Source organism: Felis catus, chromosome B2, assembly GCF_018350175.1.
Source record: "Felis catus isolate Fca126 chromosome B2, F.catus_Fca126_mat1.0, whole genome shotgun sequence".
Classification (NCBI taxonomy): domain Eukaryota; kingdom Metazoa; phylum Chordata; class Mammalia; order Carnivora; family Felidae; genus Felis; species Felis catus.
In genome coordinates this window covers 74,104,127-74,127,854 of record NC_058372.1, presented here as the reverse complement: position 1 = coordinate 74,127,854, position 23,728 = coordinate 74,104,127, and the positions used below count along the sequence as shown (strand labels likewise).

The 23,728-nt window shown below is 38.4% G+C and overlaps 1 long non-coding RNA gene across 1 annotated transcript in view; it reads left to right on the top strand.

Annotated features, from left to right (window-relative positions):
* Positions 1–23,728, top strand: part of LOC123385450 — a 136,394-nt gene that overhangs the window by 13,603 nt on the left and 99,063 nt on the right. The window contains exon 2 of the long non-coding RNA XR_006597970.1: positions 6,815–6,960. This is a non-coding gene — a long non-coding RNA (uncharacterized LOC123385450). The remainder of the gene's footprint in view (positions 1–6,814; positions 6,961–23,728) is intronic.

Genomic DNA, 23,728 nt, shown 5'->3' with positions numbered 1-23,728 from the left:
TTTAGAGAATTTGTATATTTTTTGTGTTAGTTTTCCAGATATAAGATGAGGAAAAGGAAAAAATAATTATAAATTTTCTATCCCCTGGTGGCCAGTCCTCCCAGACAACATAGAGGTAATATTAGTGTGATCATCTTGAGCATCTGTCTGGGATCAAATTGGAGCCCTTCAATTCTGGCTGTAAAAACTTGAGCTTGTTATCTAAATTCTCTAAGCATGTGGGCATCAGTTTGCCCATCTGAAGTACAGGCATCTCAATAGTACTTTTATTGTAAGATTGCATTGAGAATTTAGCTCTTTCATGTTAGTACCAGGCATATATTAAAGACTTAATACGTGTTAGCTGTTAGTATTAGCTCATAGAATAGTGGGGCTAAATGTTTTGGTTCCCTCTGAGATTTTTGTGACAACTATAGATGTTTCTTCAGAAAAAAATACTTATGTACAGGACATTTTGCATGTATTTCCAAGAGTCTCACCAACCCCTTGAGGCTCCTTCATAATTAAGAGCAGATGAGAGGGGGGAGATCCAGTGTAGATAGGGAGGGATTGACTAGATAAGAACAAGAATGCTAATGTATATAAAAATTGGTAAGTTTGATAATGAAAAGATATGGAATTCTCTTCCATATCTTAAAATAAGAAGCAACAAAGCCGTTGGTTGAAATAAGGAGGGTAAGGAATGTTGAAGACTTAAGGAAGAAAAGTCATGGGGGTGCTTAAGGTGCTCTAATTGGGAGAATTAGAAAATGAATTGCGTAGGAGAAATAGAGAAGGATTGCCAGGCATGCTGAGGTCCACTGGAGATTTGTGATCACAAATTCAAAATAAGACCAGACAACTGTTTAAGTACAAATGCAGAGTAGAAGGATAGTTGAGCGTAATAAGGTGTAGGTGTTTTCAGATGAGTATCAAGGAAGGAGAGGCAAAGAAATCGCGGTATCTGATAATATAATATTTCTCATGTGACTGCACTTACCCCTTCTTTTTTTTTTTTTAATTTTTTTTTCAACGTTTATTTATTTTTGGGACAGAGAGAGACAGAGCATGAACAGGCGAGGGGCAGAGAGAGAGGGAGACACAGAATCGGAAACAGGCTTCAGGCTCTGAGCCATCAGCCCAGAGCCCGACGTGGGGCTCGAACTCACGGACCGCGAGATCGTGACCTGGCTGAAGTCGGACGCTCAACCGACTGTGCCACCCAGGCGCCCCTGCACTTGCCCCTTCTTATAGCTTTTGTTTGGAGAATCATGAGCCATGAGATGACGTGCAGACCTTCTGTTACCGAGAAGTGGTAGGATATCTGTCACGGCAGAGGCAGGAGTATCCTCCCTTCCTTCTACTTCCCCACTCCTCTCTTCCCTGTCAGGAGCCAGAGGGCTCAGAATCTTCCTCTGCTTTTACCTTGTGGGGAGGAGATGCGTTTCTGCGATGGTGCAGGGAGAGAATCAGTACTCAAGATACTCATGCCTCTAACTATTGCTTAGGGAAATATAATACTTAGGCCAGTTCCATCTTAGGTAACTACATTTCTGACAAGAGAGTGTTCTGTTGGATTATCAAAGTGTTCTTTGATAATCAAAGTATCTATGCATTTAATAAAACATTTTCCAAGAAAAAGCACTTTGTATATAAAACGTCATGCTCATTTTGAATTTCTGTGACTTAAAGGGGAAAAGACATGCCTTATTTCACTTGCTTTAAAGGGTAGGAAAATAAAAGCAAGTGAAAATAAGGGGTATAACTTTCCTTGCTCTTTTTAGAAAAGTGTCCTAAATTTCTGTATGTATTTAACTCCACTGCTAGCATTTTATTTTCTCCATCAACTATTTCTGCTAAGCCCTTGAGAATAGGTGTTACTAGCAGTTTCCTTCCCATTACTGCTGGAATTTGCACTGTGATGAAACATAACCCAGGGAAGCCACAGAACAAAAGCAAAGCCCACAGTTTCTGCCCCTATCACCTCCATAGGATTTGGGTTTCTCCTTTCAAGTCTGGGTTCCAGGAGCAATATTCTTTCCTTTCCTCTTATATACAGATCTTTGTTTCTCAAGCAAAAACGATTTTACCAGCTGGTGTGGAGATCCAGGGCACACCCCACTCAGGCAGGAAATTAAGAGTGTGCTCTTTTCTACTATTTACTGTAGAGAAGCAACATGAAATGATAGTGGGAAAATATAGGCTTTCAAAGTCAGCTACACATTAGTTAGAGTATTGATTTACTGCAATTTGTAATAATTTTTCTGAGTCTTACATGTAATTGAAGATTTTGATTTCTCCTCATCCTCATCCTTGTTATCCTCTTCCTCTTCTTCCACCTTTTCCACCTCCTCCTCCTCCTTTTTTTTTTTTTAACAGGGTGTTATAGCTACATATGACAAAAGTATCAGAGTCAAACTGGTTTCAATCATGATAAGGATTTTTACTGGCTTGTGAAACTGGAAGTCCTAGGTAGGACAGCTCCCAAGTAACTTAATCTCATGGCCCTTACTTTTGGTATTTGTATTTTTTAGCTCTTCTTTTACTAATGTACTGAATTCGTCCCCAGGTTGGCAGCAGTTCAGGGCCCTACATCACAAAGAACAATTTTTAAGGAATGTCTAGAATGTCTTCCAGAAGGAGAGGATGAGCTTTTGCAGAAGCCCCAGGAAGTTCTCCCATTGGGTCACATGACAATGTACCAACCTCGGAAAGGAGGACAAGATTTCTTTTAGACAGCTAAGACGCACCCTAAGAACTGGGGATGGAGTCAGATTTCTCTAAGGCTGTATAGAGGAAGAGAAAATTCATGGAAAGAAATTGAGACCCTGTTAGGAAGGAAGAAGGTGGGGATGGATAAAGGGTAAACAAGAACAATCCAGTCTATCCAGAGCTCATGCACTGTTCTCTTAGCTCTTCTGCTTTTGTGACAAAAAAAATCTCCCTTCCCTATTTGGTTCCAGGTTAAGACTGTTGAGCCACCTGGCCCCAGAGGTCTCTTTCATCTACCAATGGCATTTCCCTGAAGTAGACTTTCTGGGCGCATAGGCTGTACTAGAGTGTTGGAGACTTTGCCCTCTATCTTTGTCTTTGTCTTTCCTTTTCCTTCCTTCCTTCCTTCCTTCCTTCCTTCCTTCCTTCCTTCCTTCCTTCCTTCCTTCCTTCCTTTCTTTCTTTCTTTCTTTCTTTCTTTCTTTCTTTCTTTCAAGAGTTGGGGGGAAAGGGGCGGGGGGGGGGAGATTCTCAAGCAGAGCCCATGCTGCACTGTCAGCAGACAGCCCAATGCAGGACTCATGAATTGTGAGATCATGACCTGACCAAAATCAAGAGTCAGGTGCTTAACTGAGCCACCCAGGCTCCCCATCACCAATTCTTTCTTTGTGCTTTTGGTGGGCTGGCTTTTCTGACAGGATTTTGTATTTTCTTTCATGAATTAATCCTTTCCTTGACCTTCTCACCATCTGAGGCTTCCAGGTCTCATTTGAGATTCCTGTGCTCTGCTCTGTGAACCACCTTTCCCAGGTGCTCATCATCTGGTCTTTTCTCGTTACAGACTTTGGCATCTACTTTGAAAAATCTAAAACCCAACTATGTTTGATTCATCTCCATCCATTACACCAGATTCTTGTCAAAACCAAATTATTCTCATTGTCATCATCCAGGGGCATGGACTGAGTAGAGGATAAAATGCACAGGCTGCTGTTGGGAGGAGCCATAGTTATGACTCTTTGATTGTGACAAGAGGTACTCTACTGAGGGAGAAAGCCTTCCCAGCTTGTGGATTGGAGAATGGGGCTACATCTGCAACATGGAGAATGGGTCTGCTTGCTCTGTTTCAGGGAGATGCTGCTACTGAGGAAAGGGAATGCACACTGTCCTTGTAGTCCTATTCTCATCAGTGACTAATTTCAAAGAATTTTGAAGCATAGTCCGAATTTTTCAAAAACACAAATTAAAAACCGATTTACTACAAGGTTGTTTTTCACTCCTGACAACAACTATATGTCATAATTGGTCAAACTCCCTCCAGGGAGAAATATGTGTTACTCTGAGTGAAGGGGCTGACACAGTCCCCTTTCTTATATTCTCCTCCAGAGACAATACTCCTTTTGTTACTTGGAGAAAATAATGGCACTTATAGATGCACACATTAGGACCTTGTACATATATTCAAGACACTTATAAAAGGTTGAGGGCCTGAGTGATATTATCATGATATTAACTAACTTTAGGTGAGCACAAACTATGTGTAAAGTATTAAAATGTATTAATATATTTAGTCTCCACAAGCTGCTATGAGGGTAAGTGGTATTATTCATTTGCTGAAGCTACAACCCAGAGAGAGAAAGTAATTTGTCCAAGTTAAACCAGTTGTTAAACAGCAGAGCTGGATTCAAATCTAGCACTCCAAAGTATTTGCTGTTCACCACTTGCACCTCTTAGAAGTCTGACCTTCACCGTCTTAACATCACTTGCATGATTGTACATTGTCTCACTTCTCTTACCTTTAGGACTATTCCTTTGCTGTCTTTTTCTTTCCCCTGGCTCCTTTCTCTCTCCTATTGCTTTTCATGATTTCAGTGTACTTTCAATGTGGAGGCAGGTTCATGGAGGGGTCTGACGGGCCTGAGGGAAGAACTCGGTGGAGTTGAAAGAGGGATTTTGGACTGGATGAAATCAGTGAATAATAAATTAATTCCAAGGGCCTAGAAAAGAGAAAGTTATACAGAGTGGCCTTAATAAGCAGTCAGACAGCAGAGTATGGGCCACAGACCTTCTATTTCTCACCTGGGCCTATCACATGATCCATTCTATTTCTAGTTCTGTTTCTAGTGATCAGAACTTTTAGATGCCCTTCCCAGCATTTTTTCTTTGACACATCTTTATTTTGCCTTTGTTGGGCTCCTGGACCTTCCTAGATGAAATAAAAAAAAAATCCTAGAACACAAGCTATTTCTTAGTTTTTTTCATGCATCAAGAATTTATTGAATGCATACTACATTTCCATACACAAAATCACCCCAAAATGGATTTAAAAATTGAATGTAAGATCTGAAACCATAAAACTCTTAGGAGAAAACGTAATGGGTAAGCTCTTTAACACTGGTTTTGGCAATGAGTTTTTGCATTTAACATCAAAAGCACAGGCAACAAAAGCAAAATGAAACAAGTGAGCCTACATCAAGCTAAAGAGCTTCTTCCCAGCAAAGGAAACAAATTGTCAACAAAATGGAACGGGAGAAACCCATGAAATGGGAGCAAATATTTGCAAACCACATATCTGATAAGGTGTTGATATCCAAAATATATAAGAATGTGTACAATTCAATACAAAAACAGAAAACAAAAACCTAATTATAAATGCTCAAAGGAACTGAAAAGACATTTTTCCAAAGACAACATGCAAATGACCAACAGGTACATGAGAAGATGTTCATCACTTATCATCAAGGAAATGCAAATTAAACCCACAAGGAGATATCATCTCACACCTATTAGAATAGCTATTATCATATGAGTGAAATACTCATATGAGTGAAATCATATGGTATTTGTCTTTCTCTGACTTATTTCACTTACATATGGAATTTAAGGAACAAAACCAACAAAGAAAAAAAAGAGACAAAAAACATACTTTTAAATACAGAGAACAAACTGGTGGTTGCTAGAGGTGAGGTGGGTGGGAGGGTTGGGTGAAATAGAGGGAATTAAGAGTTCACATATCTTGATGAACACAGAAATGTATAGAATTTTTGAATCATTATATTGTACACCTGAAGCTTATGTAACAATTATACTTGAATAAAATATATAAAATTAGGAAAAATAAAAATATTGGATGAAGGAAAAAAAGATAGTGCTGGCAAGGATAAAGAGGAAAGAGATCCCTTGTACAGTATTGGTGGAATTTTTTTTTCCACTGTGGGAAACAGTACAGAGGTTCCTTAAGAAATTAAAAACAGATCTACCATATGATTCACTAATCCCTTCTCTGGATACATCCAAAGGAAACAAAACAGTTATCTTGAAGTGATATCTATACTCCCATTTTTATTGTATCATTATTCACAACAGCCAAGATGTGGAAGGAAACAACCTAATTTTCCATCAGTGGATGAATAGATCTCTGTCTCTGTCACGTACACACAGAGGAATATCATTCAGCCTCTAAAATGAAGAAAAACCTGTAATTTGCAAAAACATGGTGAACACATGGAGCACATTATTCTAAGTGAAATAAGCCAGAGAAAGAAAAATACTGCATGGTATCACTTATATGTGAAATTAAAAAAAAGTCAAACTCATAGAAACATAGAATTGAAAGGTGGTGGCCATGGGCTGGGGATGGCTGAAATAGGGAAAGTTTGGTTAAAGGGTACAAACTATGAGGTGTAAGATGAATGAGGTCTGAGGATCTAATGTATAACATGGTGACTGTAATTGATAACTATTGAATAATTGAAATTTGGTAAGAGTAATACTTAAATGTTCTCACTCACAAAAAAGAGGGTGACTATATGAGGTGATGGATGTGTTAATTAACTGGATGAGAGGAATCTTTTCACAATGTATGTATATCAGGTCATCACACTGTATACTTTAAATATCTCACAATTTGATTTCTCAATTGTACCTCAATAAAGCTGTAAAAAAAGAAACAAAAATTTTCTGGAGCCCTTTCCTGTGATGATGACAGTGGGAGAGAGAGAAGATGGGAGTGCATTCTGTGTGAAACTTTTGCTTGGAAGTCCCTGGAATTAGATTTTCATCGCAGCATGTGATGGGATATCACGTTCGTCTAACATATTTTCTCTCATTTTTCCATTGTCTTCAGCTGTGGGGTATCTGAGGCAGGAGAATGTGTGAGCACAGAAATTTCCCTCAGAGACTGAAGGTACACGGCATAAATGAATTATGACAAAACACTGCCTACTGTCTTCCCAGGTGTCCTACGTGTGTGAGAAGAGGGGCAAGGAAGAGGTAAGTGTTGGGTAAAAACTGTGGGAGGTTAGCTATTTGCTACTGTGTTTTTATACTCTGGTGAAAATGTAAAATTACATGGCATGCCTATTTAAATTGGTTTTAGCACCAGATATAAAATTCTCAGAAGAAAGATTATCAACTTGCCTATTTATTAAAAATCAAGCAAGCTGTGTCTGAAAAATGTTTAATGAAAACAGACTCTTTGGGGGAAACCATGCTGAACTATCATCGCTTAAGGGACCTTGTGCAGGTTCCTATTATTGGCAGGGCACTCACTCCATCAGCGTGAGTGACATCCTTCTCTCCTCTGGCCTTCCGCTCCACTGGCTCGTGGCCATTACCACTCTCAAGGTTAAGCTATGAACAAGGATGTTGTTAGTTGGAAGCCTGAGAGTGTGATAATCTTTCCCTTTTAGTCCTAATTCTGAATAATTGTTCACTAGCAACTCAAGCCTGTATTTTCACCCATAAAACCAATGTGATTCTCATGCTTTCTTTCTTTTTATCTTACTGAGCCTCAGTTTCCTTGTCTATTAAATGGAGAATGTAGATTTCAAAGTTTCTTTCCAGCTCTGATCTCCTGTGGTGTCTAGGATCTGACTACCATGAGAAGAGGATTAAAGTAGATCATCAGTGGGGAACTTCATTTTTTGTAGCAAAAAAGTTCCAAAAAAAATGTGTAGAAAATTGAATTTTTAACATGCCAAAAGAAAGGTTTTTGAAGGAAATTTTTAGTGACCTGCTTTGGAAAGTTCTTTTCTCTAATTTCACCTAATTTGATATGTTTTGATAGCTTGACTTAAAATAACCAGTTATCTGTTGTTTTCTGTCTATAAAATATAAGTTTGTTTTGCCATATGCTTGTTAAATGGTAAAAGCATCAATAAAATGCGCAGTCTCCATGGTGCTGTATAGAAATCATCTGAAGAGAGTTAAATATACAGTACTCTGCTCTGAGAAAGCATGTGACATAGTAGTGGTGTGTATAGATAAAAGATACAAAAACAAGTGAAGTTACAATATTTTAATTGAGTACAAGGAACAGCAAATATCTCAAGTGATAAACAGTGAATTTTTATTCAGTGGAAAGAAGACGACATCATCTCCTATAGTAAATTAAAGAGCACAGGTTGAAGGACATCAGAATTTATGAACCCACAAAGGGAATGAGAGATGCCTCATCAATTTGGGGAGAAGAAGGCTTTAGTATCTAATGATATCTGGAAGACTTGAAAATGTGAGCTTAAGTTATTCTGAGGAGGATCCAGTTTTCTTTATCGGGGTAGGTGGAATAGTGCCCCCCAAAGATGTCCATACCTGACTGTTGGAACCTGTCAATATGTTACACTACATAGCAAAAGGGGCTTTTGCTGCTGTGATTAAGGTTGGGGAGATGAGCCCAGTCTAATTATATTAATCCTTTAGATCAGAGAAACTTTCCTAGAGATGTGGTCAGTAAAAATAGATCAGAGAGATGGGGTGTCACTGGCTTTGAAAATAGAGGAACAGACTGTGAGCTAAGGAATGCTTGCAGCCTCTAGAAGGTAGAAGAGTCAACAAAACAGATTGTTCCTGAGAACCCCCAGAAAGAAATACAGCTCTGCTGACACCTTGATTTCAGTTGATGAGATGTGACGAGACTTCTCGCCAATAGAACTGAAAGATAATAAATTTATGTTGCTTTAAGCAACTAAATTTGTAGTGATTTGTTATAGCAACAATAGAAAAATAAAATACTCACATGCATATCCATGTAAATAAAAACTCTGACATTTGGATGTCAAATGACTTTACAAAAACATCAAGATTTCATCCTCAAAAATGCTCCAACAAGGAAGTGTTTGTCTTGCAATGCTGAAACCAGAACAAAATAAAAATTGGGTGCTTCTTTAATTTCTCTGACCCTTGACTTTCCTTGGCTTGTGCAGGCTGATCTTGTATTGTTCTTCCTCATTTTTTCATGTACACCAGGGGATGGTGTCTCTTTGCCTTTTGTCACTAACTTGCCTTAAAGCCTTTCAATTTGTACCTTGCCATTTGAATTATTTTTGTTAAGTGTTTCAAGATTTTTGTGAAGAGTACAATATTCTAATCCTTTCCTTGAGAATTCCTGCTATAACTTATGCTTATTATTATTTGAATATGTTTTGAATGAACTCAGTTTGCCGAGTCTTTGTCTTTCTCCTAATGTTCAGATACTCTTGGCCTTGAATATTGAGATAAGATCTACCTTTCTCATCTGAACACATTTTGTATCATTTGATAAGCAAATAACTTATCATTGTAGGATTTCCCAGGTATAAAGGACTCCAGGCAAATATTTTCTACAGATTTCTTTTGGGTCTCCCACTTCAGGGAGACTAGATGACATATATCTTAAGACTTTCCCTTTAGTCTTTTTCATTCAAAAGCAGGAGTAGAGCCAACCTAAGCAGCTTAAAGTAGAGTCAACCAAAGGCTTCACCTTTGCCCTGCTTGACCAAAGGTGAAAGAAGTTCCAAAACAATGGATTCATGCAAACCCATGTTGTCTCTCTTGGTATAAAAGAGGAAGAAAAGGGGTGCCTTGGTGGCTCAGTTGGTTAAGCATCTGACTCTTGGTTTTGCCTCAGGTCATGATCTCATGGCTCGTGGGACTGAGCTCTGCATTGGGCTCTGTGCGCTGACAGCGTAGAGCCTGCTTGGGATTTTCTCTCTCTCTCTTGTTCACATGCTCTCTTTCTCTTCCTCGCTCTCTACCACTCTCCATGCTCTCTCTCAAAAATAAACTTAAAAAATAATAAAAAATAGGAAAAAAGGAAAATGTTTATCCCAACCCATATCAGTTGAATGCTTAAAGCATGGAAAAAATCCAAAGGCCTTACAATTCTATCTCTGTAATAAACCCAGTTTGCCCACTTCAGTCACAGCTATTTTTATTTAGTCTGAATGTTTGTTTCCTCACAAAATTGATATGGTTTTTTTTTCAACGTTTATTTATTTTTTTGGGGGGACAGAGAGAGACAGAGCATGAACGGGGGAGGGGCAGAGAGAGAGGGAGACACAGAATCGGAAACAGGCTCCAGGCTCTGAGCCATCAGCCCAGAGCCTGACTCGGGGCTCGAACTCACGGACTGCGAGATCGTGACCTGGCTGAAGTCGGACGCTTAACCGACTGCGCCACCCAGGCGCCCCCAAAATTGATATGTTGAAATCTTAATGCCCGATATGATTGTCTTAGGAAGTAGGGCCTCTGAAGGTTGATTAGGTGAGGAGGGTGGAGCCCTCATGAATGGGATTAGTGCTCTTATGAAAGAGACCCCATGAAGTTTAGTAGCCTCTTCTCTCTTCTGTTAGTGAAAACACAGTGGGAAGAGGACCCTCACCCAATCATGCAGCACCCTGACCTGGGACTTCCAGGTCCAGAACTGTGAGAAGTAAATTTCTGTTGTTTGTAAACCATCTACCCTGTGTCATTTTGTTATAGCATCCTTGATAGATTAAGACACTCCATCAAATTAACTCACTTTAAAAAATTGTGATGATTAGGCTATAGAGAAGTCTCATGAAACTCTTGGAAATGCTGAATATTCTTAGGATAAGCAGGCACTGGGATAGCATTGGAGAGCTCAGCAATCAGTTCATGGACTTTCTAGTACTTCATCACTCAGTAGCTTTTCTTTCTTTTTGTCTTGCAACAGTTTGAGGTTCTCAGCATCCCAGTGCAAATTTCTGTAAGAAGAGTATGAGTACCTCCCACCCACTCCCACCATGATGAACCCTGGAACAACCATCTTGCTTGGGAAAATCACATGGAATAAGCATGGCCACCCAGGGCTGTCCCTTTATCAGGGGCCAAGGCTGGGAATAACTCCTACAGGAGGTGTTTTTGTGGATCAGGACATATCTGATTCACCAATTCACATGTCCTGCTCCCACTGCTCCCACTGTTCCTCTTCACATCCTGTTCTACATTTTAATCTCTTGCCCCTCAATCAGTAGATCATTTCTTGCATTGTTTTCCTGCTTTAAGTTTATCACTATTTTTAGAATACAACTTCCTATTTTCTCTTTCACAGTTTGTTATTACAATTAAGAGGCATTCTGGCCAGTGTTTTACCTTAGAGTCTATTACCAACATATTAGGCTCATTTCTTGCCCTTATTACCATCAGGAGCTGTAAGGAGCAGGATATGTTTGATTCCTTTGTTTCTTCTAGCAACAGCTCATCTGGTCTATAGGTTGTGACCCTATTTTGTGTCTTAAAATTATCATTCTGGCTTCTTTGTGATGAATGTAAGCCATAAGGGAGTGGGAGACAAAGTAGCATAACCATTTTAGATGCTATTGCAGCGGTCCTGGGGAGAGACAGGTGTGGCTTGAACTAGGATGGCAGAAATGAAGGTTATAAAAAGCAATCAAATTTGGCATGTATTGTGAAGTTAAAGTCAATAGTACTTGCTGTGGATTGGATGTGGAGGGTGAAAGAAAGAGAAGTCAAGAGTAATTCCAAGTGGTTTTTGATCTATTGGAATAAATGCTGATGCCATTTATTCAGCAAAGGAACCAGTTTAGGGAAAGTGGGAATGAATCATATTAGTTGAGCTACTGACAACAATGTTTACTCTTTTACTGAAACATTTTCTTCATTTGGCTTTGGGAAACATCTCTTAGCTTTTTTTCTGCCATACCCACACTCGTTCTGTTTCTTGTCTAAATCCACCTCTTATCCCCAGTCCACAAAGATTGTAGTAATGTAAGGTTAGCCCTCATTTTTTTTTTTTTCTGCTTAGGTGATCCTTCATCCAAGGATTTAAATACTATCTATGTGTGATTTGTAAATTCGTGTCTCTAGGCCACACATCTCCCTCTAACTCCAGAATCATATAAATAACTGCCTCAGTGTGTCTACTTGGGTATCTAATAGGCATCTCAGAGTCTTGACTTCACTTTTTGTACAAAGATGATATTTCTCAGAACTTCAGATAATCTATAGTGGGCCTTTTTGTCTTTTTCAAACTATGTCCTTAGGTTATACTGGGAGATATTCTAAATTTCTTAGACGTTTAGTGATATGAACTCACTGGCTAGGGCTTTTCCTTGGCCATTATATGTCAGATTGGAGAGATTTATTGGCGGTTTCTTCAAAGCTATCCTATAACTAGTCTTCTGAAAGTGTGCTTATGCAGAGCTAATTTTTTTTTGGACAAAATAGACTTTATTTATTTATTTTTATGAAATTTGTTGTCAAATTGGTTTCCATACAACACCCAGTGTTCATCCCAACAGGTGCCCTCCTCAATACCCATCACCCACTTTCCCCTCCCCCCCACCCCCCATCAACCCTCAGTTTGTTCTCAGTATTTAAGAGTCTCTTACAGTTTGCCTCCTTCCCTCTCCGTAACTTTTTTCCCCCTTTCCTCCCCCCTAGTCTTCTGTTGAGTTTTTCAGAATCCACATATGAGTGAAAACATATGGTATCTTTTTCTCCCTGACTTATTTCACTTAGCATAACCCTCTCCAGTTCCATCCACATTGCTACAAATGGCCAGATTTCATTCTTTCTCATTGCCAAGTAGTATTCCATTGTATATATAAACCACATCTTCTTTATCCATTTGTAAGTTGATGGACATTTAGGCTCTTTCCATAATTTGGCTATTGTTGAAAGTGCCACTATAAACATTGGGGTACAAGTGCCCCTATGCATCAGCACTCCTATATCCCTTGGGTAAATTCCTAGCAGTGCTATTGCTGGGTCATACGGTAGATCTATTTTTAATTTTTTGAGGAACTTCCACACTGTTTTCCAGAGCGGCTGCACCAATTTGCATTCCCACCAACAGTGCAAGAATGTTCCCGTTTCTCCACATCCTTGCTAGCATCTATAGTCTCCTGATTTGTTCATTTTGACCACTCTGACCGGTGTGAGGTGATATCTCAGTGTGGTTTTGATTTGTATTTCCCTGATGAGGAGCGATGTTGAGCATCTTTTCATGTGCCTGTTGGCCATCTGGATGTCTTCGTTAGAAAAGTGTCTATTCATGTTTTCTGCCCATTTTTCACTGGATTATTTGTTTTTCAGGTGTGGAGTTTGGTGAGTTCTTTATAGATTTTGGATACTAGCCCTTTATCCAATATGTCATTTGCAAATATCTTTTCCCATTCTGTCAGTTGCCTTTTAGTTTTGTTGATGGTTTCCTTTGCAGTGCAGAAGCTTCTTATCTTCATGAGGTCCCAATAGTTCATATTTGCTTTTAATTCCCTTGCCTTTGGAGATGTGTCAAGTAAGAAATTGCTGCAGCTGAGGTCAGAGAGGTTTTTTCCTGCTTTCTCCTCTAGGGTTTTGATGGTTTCCTGTCTCACATTCAGGTCCTTCATCCATTTTGAGTTTATCTTTGTGAATGGTGTAAGAAAGTGGTCTAGTTTCATTCTTCTGATGTTGCTGTCCAGTTCTCCCAGCACCATTTGTTAAAGAGACTTTTTCCCATTGGATATTCTTTCCTGCTTTGTCAAAGATTAGTTGGCCATACATTTGTGGGTCCAGTTCTGGAGTCTCTATTCCATTGATCTATGTGTCTGCTTCTGTGCCAATACCATGCTGTCTTGGTGATTACAGCTTTGCAGTAGAGGCTAAAGTCTGGGATTGTGATGCCTCCCACTTTGGTTTTCTTCTTCAATATTACTTTGGCTATTTGGGGTCTTTGTGGTTCCATACAAATTTTAGGATTGCTTGTTCTAGTTTTCAGAAGAATGCTGGTGCAATTTTGATTGGGATTGCATTGAATGTGTAGATTGCTTTGGGTAGTATTGACATTCTAACAATATTTATTCCAATCCATGAGCATGGAATGTTTTTCCATTTCTTTGTATCTTCTTCAATTTTCTTCATAAGTTTTCTATAGTTTTCAGCATATAGATCTTTACATCTTTGGTTAGGTTTATTCCTAGGTATTTTATGATTCTTGGTGCAGTTGTGAATGGGATCAGTTTCTTTATTTGTCTTTCTGTTGCTTCATTATTAGTGTATAAGAATGCAACCAATTTCTGTACATTAATTTTGTATCCTGAGACTTTTCTGAATTCACGTATCAGTTCTAGCAGACTTTTGGTGGAGTCTATCGGGTTTTCTATGTATAGTATCATGTCATCTGCAAAAAGAAAAAGTTTGACTTCATCTTTGCCAATTTTGATGCCTTTGATTTCCTTTTGTTGTATGATTGCTGTTGCTAGAACTTCCAACACTATGTTAAACAACAGCAGTGAAAGTGGACATCCCTGTCACATTCCTGATCTCAGGGGGAAATCTCTCAGTTTTCCCATTGAGGATGATGTTAGCTATGGGCTTTTAATAAATGGCTTTTATGATCTTTAAGTATGTTCCTTCTATCCCGACTTTCTTGAGGGTTTTTATTAAGAAAGGATGCTGAAGTTTGTCAAATGCTTTTTCTGCATCGATTGACAGGATCATATGGTTCTTATCTTTTCTTATATTAATGTGATGTATCACATTGATTGATTTGTGAATACTGAATCAGTTCTGCAGCCCAGGAATGAATCCCACTTGATCATGGTGAATAATTCTTTTTATATGCTGTTGAATTCGATTTGAGAGTATCTTCTTGAGAAGTTTTGCATCCATATTCATTAGGGATATTGGCCTGTAATTCTCTTTTTTTTTTCTGGGTCTCTGTCTGGTTTGGGAATCAAAGTAATGCTGGCTTCATAGAATGATACTGGAAGTTTTCCTTCCTTTCTATTTTTTGGAACAGCTTGAGAAGGATAGGTATTATCTCTGCTTTAAATGTCTGGTAGAATTCTCCAGGGAAGCCATCTGGTCCTGTACTCTTATTTGTTGGGAGATTTTTGATAACTGATTTAATTTCTTCACTAGTTATGGGTCTGTTCAAATTTTCTATTTCTTCCTGCTTGAGTTTTGGAAGTGCATCCCAGAGTGCATCCCAGAGTGTTTGGATTGTTGTATTTTCATTTTCATTTGTTTCCATATATTTTTATTTTTTTTATTTATTTAAAAAAAATTTTTTTTTAATATTTATTCATTTTTGAGACAGAGAGAGACAGAGCATGAACAGGGGAGGGGCAGAGAGAGAGGGAGACACAGAATCCGAAACAGGCTCCAGGCTCTGAGCTGTCATCACAGAGCCTGACGCGGGGCTCGAACTCACGAGCCGTGAGATCATGACCTGAGCTGAAGTCGGACGCTCAACCGACCGAGCCACCCAGGCGCCCCTCCATATATTTTTAAATTTCTTCTCTAACTGCCTGGTTGGGCCATTCATTCCTTAGTAGGATGTTCTTTGACCTCCATGCTTTTGGAGGTTTTCCTACTTTTTCCTGTGGTTGATTTCAAGTTTCATAGCATTGTGGTCTGAAAGTGTGCATGGTATGATCTCAATTCTTTTATACTTATTAAGGGCTGTTTTGTGACTCAGTATGTAATCTATCTTGGAGAATGTTCCATGTACACTCGAGAAGAAAGTATATTCTGTTGCTTTGGGATGCAGAGTTCTAAATATATCTGTCAAGTTCATCTGATCCAATATATCATTCAGGGCCCTTGTTTATTTATTTATTCTCTGTCTAGATGTTCTTTCCCTTGTTGTAAGTGGAGTATTAAAGTCCCCTGCAATTACCAGATTCTTATCAATAAGGTTGCTTATGTTTATGATTAATTGTTTTTTATATTTGGGTGCTGCCGAATTTGGTGCATAGATATTTATAATTGTTAGATCTTCCTGATAGATAGACCCCATAATTATTATGTAATGTCCTTCTTCATATCTTGTTACAGTCTTGAATTTAAAGTCTAGTTTGTCTGATATAAGTATGGCTACTCCAGCTTTCTTTTGAATTCCAGTAGCATGATAGATAGTTCTCCATCCCCTCACTTTCAATCTGCAGGTGTCCTCAGGTCTAAAATGAGTCTCTTGTAGACAGCAAATAGATGGGTCTTGTTTTTTATCCATTCTGATACCCTATGTCTTTTGGTTGGAGCATTTAGTCCATTTACATTCAGTGTTATTATAGAAAGATATGGGTTTAGAGTCATTGTTATGTCTGTAGGTTTCATGCTTGTAGTGATGTCTCTGGTACTTTGTGGTCCTTGCAATATTTCACTCACAAAATCCTCCTTAGGATCTCTTGTAGGGCTGGTTTAGTGGTGATGAATTCCTTCAGTTTTTGTTTGGGAAAACCTTTCTCTCTCCTTCTATTCTGAATGACAGACTTGCTGGATAAAGGATTCTTGGCTGCATATTTTTCCTGTTCATCACATTGAAGATTTCCTGCCATTCCTTTCTGGCCTGCCAAGTTTCAATAGATAGGTCTCCTACTACCCTTATCTGTCTACCTTTGTATGTTAAGGCCCATTTATCCCTAGCTGCTTTCAGTATTTTCTCTTTATCCTTGTATTTTTCCAGTTTCACTATGATATGTCTTGCAGAAGATCGATTCAAGTTACATCTGGAGTTCTCTGTGCCTCTTGGATTTCAATTTCTGTTTCCCTCCCCAGATCAGGGAAGTTCTCAGCTATGATTTGTTCAAGTACGCCTTCATCCCCTTTCTCTCTCTCCTTCTTCTTCTGGAATTCCTATGATACGGATATTATTCCATTTGATTGCATCACTTAGTTCTCTAATTCTCCCCTCGTACTCCTGGATTTTTTTATCTCTCTTTTTCTCAGCTTCCTCTTTTTCTATAATTTTATCTTCTAATTTACCTCTTCTCTCTCCTGCCTCTTCAATCTGTGCTGTAGCCACCTCCTTTTTATTTTGCACCTCATTTATAGCATTTTTTAATTCATCATGACTATTTTTTAGTCCCTTGATCTCTGTAGCAGTAGATTCTCTGCTGTCCTCTATGCATTTTTCAAGCTCAGTGATTAATTTTATGACTATTATTCTAAATTCTTGTTCTGTTATATTGCTTAAATTGGTTTTGATCAATTTGTTAGCTGTTGCTACTTCCTGGAATTTCTTTTAAGGAGAATTCTTCTGTTCCATCAATTTGGTTAGTTTTCTGTCCCTTATGTGTTTTAAAAGCTTGTGGCATGCTCTTCACCTGTGAGCACTGCTATATTAAAGGAGGGTCAAACACTGTCCAGGGCCTGGCCCTTCAGGAGGTGTTTTTTCGGTGATTTGTACTCTCTGTTGTTGTGACTTTGGTTATTTTATTACCCTACTCGTAGTAATATTTTGGACCCTCCACCAGATGTGCTTTGATTTGTTCCTTGGAGTAGCCCTATCTTTCTTCCAGCTTTCCCATTTTCTTCCTAGTAGATTCAGCCTCTTTTCCTCTCAGGCTCTGGTGTTCAAAGTCCTTTGGTTTCTACACTTTTTTGTTTGAGCAACGTGGGAAGTATGTATTCCCCCTACTTCTCCACCACGTTGGTCCCAGAACTAAAATGTTTTATGACATACTATAATAATACCTTCACTATTATCATTTTATTGGTGAAATTTAAATTTTTTTAAATGTTTATTTATTTATTTATGTATTTTGAGAGAGAGAGAGAACATGTGTGCACAAGCAGGGGAGTGACAGTGAGAGAGGGAGACACAGGATCAGAGCTGAGTTCTCAGCACAGAGCCTGACATGGGGCTCAAACTCATGAACCGTGCGAGCATGGCCTAAGCCAAAGTCAGATGCTTAAACAACTGAGCCACCTATGCACCCCTTATTGTTACTACTGGGATGGATAATAGAGATTTGATAATTTCACCAAATATGCAGATTTGGATCCCCACTCTAATATTCTGTCTCATTTATTTACTTTAATATTGAATGAAATATTTTAAACATATGAATTGCAGGAAGCAGGATGACTGGAGAGAAGTTTTGTTTAATAATTTGATATTTTTCTTCCTTGTAGATAGACCATATTGAATTTTGTAAGCTATTAAATTCAAAACAGATTTCATGATAGGATTCTAGTAGGCATCCTGTCTGCCAGTGTGGTGATGGAGAAAGGCATAGACATTGGGCATCAGATATTCCTCTATTCAAATTCCAGCTCTGCTACCTACCAGTTGTGGGAACTTGGACAAGTGGTTTAATTTCTCTGTGTATCAGTTTTCTCTTCCTAATTAAGGAGTTAATAACTGCTCTTGCAATGAGGATTAAGAGTGTCTGGCACTGAGTTATGGGTCTTCATTTTTTTTTTTACTACCTCTTTCATTTTCTGTAGAAGCCTTTTACAGTGAGTTCATTCAAATTTCAGTACAGAGTAACTTACTGAGATACTTGAAATTAGATTTTTGCTGCCTGCTGTTCAGCACTTTTCCTTTTAAGTAGTATCCCAATCTGGTTGCCAAATTATAATTAATATATTCTTTTAATATCTCAGGTAGCAGGGGCTCCAGATTAAATTATTTCTTCCCTAGGATTCTAGGAGGATTTGGTGGATTTTTACTTTATCAAACCAATGAAACTCATAGGAAATAACTCAATCTATGAGAGGGGAAAAATGGAGGTAAAAGTCTGGTTTTAGGTCGGTGGGCTACAGCTTGAAGGGGACAAGAGCAAGCTGAATGTGGAGCTCTGGGAGCAGAGCTTGATTTCAATCAGACAAGACTCTTACTCATCATGTTCCCTTGGAAGGTTTATTATTATTATTATTATTATTATTATTACTAATTATTAAGAGGGTTTTACACCTTAGAAAAGTTTGTATACTATTTTCCTGTGGTATGATGTTGGGACTTGGAGAAAATTTAACTCAGAAGTCAAAATGAATAATATTCATGCTAATATTATGCTACTAATTTCCTCATATACCCATAATATTTCCCAGGACTTAAGATTTTTTTTAAATCTAACACTTGGCAGGGTTCTTATTTTAATTTAAATTTATAGGTTGGGGTGCCTGGGTGGTGCAGTCGGTTAAGCATCTGGCTCAGGTCATGATCTCGTGGTTCATAAGATTGAACTCTGCATTGGGCTCTGTGCTGATAGCATGGAGCCTGTTTGGGATTCTTTCTCTCCCTCTCTGTCTCAAAATAAACAAACATGAAAAAGATTTAAAAAATTAAATATATTTAAGGTCATGTCTAATGTTCATCAATCAATGTACACACATGACCTCAAAGTCAGTTGAGTTTCTAGTCACATTTATTTATAATCTTGTTTTATGATTAACGATTTCTAAATTTTTATTAGACACTGTTGCTCTATCAAAATGTCTTTCTTGAGACTGTAAAAATTTGTGTTTATCTCCATTTCACAATATGACTTTTTGGAAAGTATTATTTTGGTATAATGTCTATTTCTCTTGGGTGTGAAACCATTCCTTTGCTTTTTAAACAATTGTCTTGGTTAAAACATCTCATTGCTGTAGACCTCTTAGAAATATAGAGATTACTCTCCTTTTTGTCACAACAAAGCATTGGATACATAAACTGAATAGCTAAATTAGGCTATACAACTCATAATGAATAGAGGAGGAACAGCATCTATCAATAGTAGGCCACAAAGCAATTTAAACTTATCAGGTACGTTCCTGAAGTATAATTAAGCAACAAGTTCTCATGTTTCTTTTTCTTGAAAGAAAAAGAGTCATAGTGATCTCAGGAGGTAAACCATGTTATTAATATTAGCCAAAGTCACCATACGCCTTCTATTGTATGAAGAAGAGCAAAGTTGCACAAGGTCCTGGGAAATCCTGGCTACATCTTAGAACACTTTTTAATGTTGTATCACTTAGGGTTGTATTTTCCTCCATCGAGTTTTCTTTCGAGTAGCAGTAGTTCTCAGCCCTTACAGTCACATGAGGAGCTTTTAAGAAATACTGATGCTCATGCTCCTGTACAAATCAGAATTTAAATCAGAATTTTCCTGTATAATTCTAATATGCTGCTTGGGTGAGGGCTTCTCACTTGAAGGTTGAATTCAACATTCATTCAGTTCTGAAGACAGCAGGTGGATGTGACTTACAGGGCCGTCTGGTGGGTTGTTCGACATCTAGCCTGGTTGCTTGCCTGAGGAATTTAAAATTTTATGCCTGAGATGGTTCTAAAAATTTATCAATGTGATCTCCTGAAATATTAATTTTAACCCTCTCTAAGGAAGGTTGCTACTAGTAATAGAAATAGGTTTAATAGTTCTTTTTTCTGCCCCTCCCCCCCATCCTGTTCACTTGTTGGGGAATTCAGATTCACATCTTTGACCACTCACCCATACAGTGGAAAACAACTGACTAAAGAAAACTCAAGCTATGTATTTGGTTGACAGCTAATCTGCATCCTGGCAGTTTCTTCAAGCTGCTCTGGAGACTGCCATGTTGTGTCATGGGAGGTTTCCAGCCAAAGCTGTTAATTAAGGCTCATTAGGATAGTCCAAATGGATCGTCTGTTTTGCTTCCATCTTCACTCCCTAGCATCTCCATTAGTTTTAGAGTCACAGCCTTAGCCACGACTCTAACTTTTGTTTACATGCCCTCTGTATAGATCCGCCAATTCACCCCTCCAGAAGTCTGACATGCCTTTTTGGCATGCTCACCTGGTGCCTGTACTTCCCAGGTCCTCCCACTTGTCCTATACTCTTGCTTCCCAAACTTGCATCCCTATTCTGCCATTTGCTCCTGTTGCTCATTTACCAACATCTTCCTTATCTGCCTTGACACTCATCTGTTTTGGTGCTCTCTACTCTGAAGTCTGAGTTCTCTATTCTTTTCTTGACCTCTACCCACCTCTGCTAGCCTCCATTCATTCAGGAGACCAAGTTATGAATTTCTACCACATCATGTGAAAAAAGGGTTAGTTTTCCTTTCCTAAAAGATATTTTAATCAAACTCTATTTTTGCTATTGCTGTGAAAGGCCTTTAATATTGGTGCTTGCCTGAATTTTGGTAAAAGAGCCTCTTGTAAGATAAATGGAAAACTCTCTCATGTGTAATTAGTGTATATTATAAAATTACATTAGCTCCTAGAACACTGGGACAACATGGAGCAATTAGCATGCAAAATACAACCTGCAATTACAAATAATAATAATTGCATATAGATATATTTAATTTTTCATGTCTTATAAAATAGAACAAGGAAAATAAATCTGAAGGTGCAGTCTTGTGTCTGGAAGGAGCTAGGTTAACTTTAATAAGAATCAGTCTTTGGTTGGTGAAAAATAAATAAATAAAGGCCAGATCGATGGACACTTCTGCAGACTAAATGATATTTTCTGCCCTTATGAGCATTTTCTGCCTACTGGAGGACTATATACAAATCAGGCTAGTTGGTAAATTTGAGGATCTGTGTAGTTCAGACTATGTCTGACATTTTATTGGGAATTGCATGTGCATTCTGGCCCTGAGAAAGAAAAAGGCATATTTTTGTAACTCAAATATTATTTTTCTGAATTCCATAATATATATTCAGTTAGGTAAAATTGGAATTAATGGTTCTCGTGGAGCTTGCCAGAATAAGGGCATTTGATGATTTAAATTTTGAGTAGTCAGAGTCCACATGGTAAACAGAATATGCACCATTATAAAATAAACCCTTTTTATTTACAGTGATCCAGCAAAATCTGAGTGTCTTTGTCTCTACAGATAACTAATAGAATTGGAAATACAGGTGAGGGAATTTCAAGAATAATCTTTCCAAGGAAAGCTATGGCCCATTGTGAATATTAAACATTAGTGTTTAAAAGTAAAAACCTCAAATTTTTGCAGATTTTCTTAATGAACCAATTCTGAACTTTTTACAGAGTTTGGAAAACAAGGCAAAGACCTGGCTTCTGTGAGAGCTGAACATAATGTGAAAACAGTGTTATTTTGTTTTGTTTTCTCTATAGGGGTGAAAAGCGAATAGGACAGTCCCAGATTCTAAAATGGATTATTGTCTAGATAAGAGACAGAAACATATTCTTCTTTATCCAGTTCTCAATCACTCCAGAATGGGTGGCCTGTTTTTTGATTTGTTGTGATATTAAAGGAGGCCAGTTTAGGGTAAATTAGAAGTCTTATGGCTTAAAAAAATCTTATTGCATCATTAAAACGTCAACCCTTGAATAGAAAATGATAATTCACATTTTATTCAGAAGTCCGATTCCTGGAATTCTTCATAAAAATTCCATAGCTTCCAGAAACAAGTTCCAATATCTATAATTTATGCTATTAAGTTGCTCTTCTAACTTATGTTAGAAGTTAAGTAAACATAGGGAAACATCTTTTTCTAAAAGCTTTTAAGAAAATGGTAGGTAAAACATTCAAAGATACCAATCAGTTCTGGGCTATGGTTGAATTATTCAGTGGATTTCCATATTGATCTGGCCCCTTTGTTGTCAAAGTGTACTCCTCTACCCCTACCAACAGCATTGGCATCACCTGCGGGCTAAGGATTATTACAAATACAAATTCTCAGCTCCTGACCCAGACCTGCTGAGTTGGAAGCTCTTGAGGTTTCTCTTCAGGAACCCAGCAATCTGTATTTTAACAAGCCCTCCTGGTGATTCCACTGCATAACGAAGTTTGAAAAATAGATCAGCGTATATATTCACTCATTCATTCAAAATAACTATTGCCACCAAATATGTACCAGATCATATTCTAAATTGCTATGAAGAAATGGGAGGCAAGGAAAGTGATAGGAACAAAGGAGGCCAAGGTTCCATATCTAGATCACCTTTGGAGACTTGTCAAAATAAAAATGCCTGGACTTTACCTCACACCCAGTGAACCAAAACCTTTCTTGTATTAGTCCTGCCTCCTCCCAAGGAATAGGGGCAGGCAGAATGGTAAAAATTTTCCTAACATCTGCTAAAAGGACAAAATATCGATGGAAGATCCTTCCTCTGTAGGCTAAGGCTTCACATAGAGTGAGAGGAGTATTCCACACTAGAGGCATCATTTGGTGGCAAGTGTGTTTACTACATTTGCAGGAAGGGACAGGAAGCATACAGAGATAATAGCACTTCTAAGGAATGGGTGTGTTTCCAGGCATCACTCAGCTCAATATATTTTATACAGTAGATATTTGCAAAACTCTTCCTGTCATTGAGGTACAAAGCACAGGGCTCTGGCAGAGCATGTGTGGAATTTTCAAAGAGGAACTTAGGTTCCAGCCAAATTGGACCATCATTTTTTTCCTGAACATTTCCCACCTCCTCCCATTTCCTAGGCTTTGATCAACCTCTTTCTGCCATATGGAATGCCTCCACCTCATTTGTACTTCTCAAAATCCCATAAATTCAGTAAGGCACAGTTAAAAAAAATCCTGTTAAAAATACTGGCCCAATATACCTCTGTCCCTTAGTGTAATACAATGTCTCCTTCCTTCAGTTTCCACACAGCACTTGGTGTGTACCTTTGTGTTGTGGGCCCCATGTCCACACTGTCTTATGTAAAAATATAAGTGGTTTCTTATAAATGAATCTAACTTTATCATCCACCCCAGTCAGTTGTAGAGAAGACTTGATTTTACCACTTCAAATTTACTCAATCTCTAGTCAATCAGGATTTAGATACAGTCAATTTAGTTTCATGCTTCCTACCAGAGTTGGTGTTTTCTTATAAGTACCTCCCTTTTCCTTTCCAGCTTCCAGAAAGGAAGCTCAGGGGCCTCGTAGCATGAGGGAGGCAGGTGTACCTGGTTGGTCTTCTGTGATGTCTCACTGTGTCTGTTCTGGATGTCTCTTTGGTTGTGTGTTCCTTGTCATTTGTGCTCTCGGTATGGTCAGTCTCTTCCTACTGTCTTCTCTCTCAACTCCTATGTTGTGGCTGTATTCATAGTCTCCTGGCCTTTCAGCCTCTGCTTAGGGTCCCCCCTCTCCCT